This window comes from Delphinapterus leucas, chromosome X (genome assembly GCF_059928025.1).
Source record: "Delphinapterus leucas isolate spDelLeu-1000000601 "Yukka" chromosome X, BTC_Dleu_Yukka2, whole genome shotgun sequence".
In the NCBI taxonomy this organism is placed as follows: Eukaryota; Metazoa; Chordata; class Mammalia; order Artiodactyla; family Monodontidae; genus Delphinapterus; species Delphinapterus leucas.
The window spans coordinates 97979096-97981416 of NC_143150.1; the positions used below are offsets into that span (position 1 = coordinate 97979096).

The 2321-nt window shown below is 40.6% G+C and overlaps 1 non-coding gene across 1 annotated transcript; it reads left to right on the plus strand.

The window, feature by feature from the left end:
- The first annotated feature begins 1968 nt into the window (after positions 1-1968).
- On the plus strand, positions 1969-2040 carry TRNAE-UUC (transfer RNA glutamic acid (anticodon UUC)). The gene has a single exon. It is a non-coding gene; the product is annotated as a tRNA-Glu (tRNA).
- The last annotated feature ends 281 nt before the right edge of the window (positions 2041-2321 follow it).

Sequence of the window (2321 nt, forward strand, 5' to 3'; positions counted from 1 at the left end):
AGCCATGGCCGCTGAGCCTGCGTGTCCGGAGCCTGTGCTCCGCAACGGGAGAGGCCACAGCAGTGAGAGGCCCACGTACCGCAAAACAAAAAACAAAAGCAAAACAAAACAAAACAAAACAAAAAACCTGGGTATGAAAGTAGAGAAAGATTGTTGGTTACTTAAAAGTTAAAACTGGAAGGGATCTAAAAGATAACATAATCCAGCTGCTTTGCTTTATAGGTGGGGAAACTGACACTCAGAGAGGTGAAATGACTTCCCCAAGCTCAAATGACTAACCGCAAAGTGAGCTGCAGAACTTGGCAGAGAAATGCGACCCTACAGGCCACAGTGCTTCCATGACTAAGTGGGTTGGAAATTGAAAACCAATGCTTTCCCAGTATCTCCAACTGCCCAGGCTGAGGCTGCTGTCTGTTGTCTAAGTCAGGTTTATTACTTCCTTCTTTCAACTGTGCTTTACACATCTCTTCTTGTATTCTCATCTCTTAATGGAGACATTATTCAATTCAATAGGGAGCTCACTTTCTGTTGTCTGCAAGTTCCCTTTGTAAAACATGAAGCAGTCAATATTTTCTAAAAATCCAGTATTAGATAAACCTACCATTAACTAAACATATTCCCTTAGAATTTCCCCAGAATGTTTATTTTTGCCCAGCGTGGGGACAATGGCTCACACTGGATATTCCATCACCAATGTTCCTCATCACACTGAGGCCAGAACAGAGGTTTTCTTCCAGCCTAAAACAGGGAGGTGCCATCCATTTGTTAAAATGAAATAAATGTTCTCTGCAGCTTGGGCTCCCGGGCAGTAGACAAGCCAAATAAATGCAGAATCGCTCTTTTTTTACTCCAATTCTATGGTTTCAGACAGAATACAATATCTATCCATTGTCTAACACAGCCCGTCAGCCAATTGGCTGACAAAAAATAATCTTAAATGGACACTTTGAAGATGGGTCAGCCCATGGCTTTTTTCTCATAGGTTTCAATCTTAATAGAAAACTATACTTAGCATTTATGGAACCTTGTCAGTCAAAAATCAGGGGCCGTACTGAGTCATAATCCCTTTTTGCTAAGAGCAAAAGTAGCACTTGGATGCTGTTATTTTTACTATCATTATTAATATTATTTTTGAGAACACGGTATGATGAGCAACCTAATTTTTTTTAGCATTGACTCATTTTTTTTTATCAAAAGCCTATGAAAATTACCAGCTGTGCAGGCTTTGAGCCTCACTTCTCTCATCTATAAAAAGTGGACAATAATATCCACCTGGCAGAGTTATGAGGGTTAAACAAGAGAGCATTTGTAAAATGATTACCTGATACAGAATCAGTGTTTCTCAAAGATAAGGAGATCTTTCTTTCCTCCTAAGCATAGAATCATTCTGGTAGTCAGGTTTTCCTTCCTCCCACAAAAGCTCAAGGATGGTCCCTAGACAACTACAGCAAGCAACCCAAGGTTTTCCTCATAACAGGAGGACAATAAATTTTGTTGAATAAATTGAAATGAAGCTTGATGTAACACCTTTCCCTAGATTGGGCTACAGAACTGTCTCATTATTAAAGGTCACTGACCCCCAAAAATCAATCAAGGGCTCTGAACTACAATGTAAATTAGCATTCTTTTAAAGAAAGACACAGGAAAGGCTGAACTCATATCATTTCAAAAATCAAGAAAAGGTGTCTCTGCTCCCAGTATGGTTGAGTAAGCTCCTACTGGACTAACTTTCCCATAGATAACAGCTATAAACTCTGGGGAAAAAAAACACACACAAAGAAACCCCAGCTACCTGAAGGCTCTGGAGAGTGAGCAAAAATAAGAAAATTCCACTGGGGAAATCAACCTTGGGAAGCAGGGAAAACATGGAATGAGCTTCTGCTGTTTATAGCTCTTAGCCTGAGATTAGGCTGTAGTCAACACTGCAGAGGGCTGTTAAAACTCCCATAGAAAATCCATTTTGGGAATTCCCTGGTAGTCCAGTGGTTAGGACTTGGCGCTTTCACTGCCATGACCCAGGTTCGATCCCTGGTCAGGGAACTAAAATCCTGCAAGCTGTGTGTTGCAGCACAGCCAAAAAAAGAAAAAAAAGAAAGAAAGAAAGAAAGAAAGAAAATCCAGTTTTTCTAGCCTGAAATGTTCAGGGCAACTCATACCCACAGTCACTAGAGTGTGAGAGAAAAATCCTAGAATGAAGTTATCCAGAGAATAGAAAGTCTAAATTCTATGCGTATCCTTTGCCCAAACCTCCAGCTGACCCCTGAACCACGGACACAGGGAAGACACAAAGTATCCCAGCTAAGGACAAAATAATTATATTG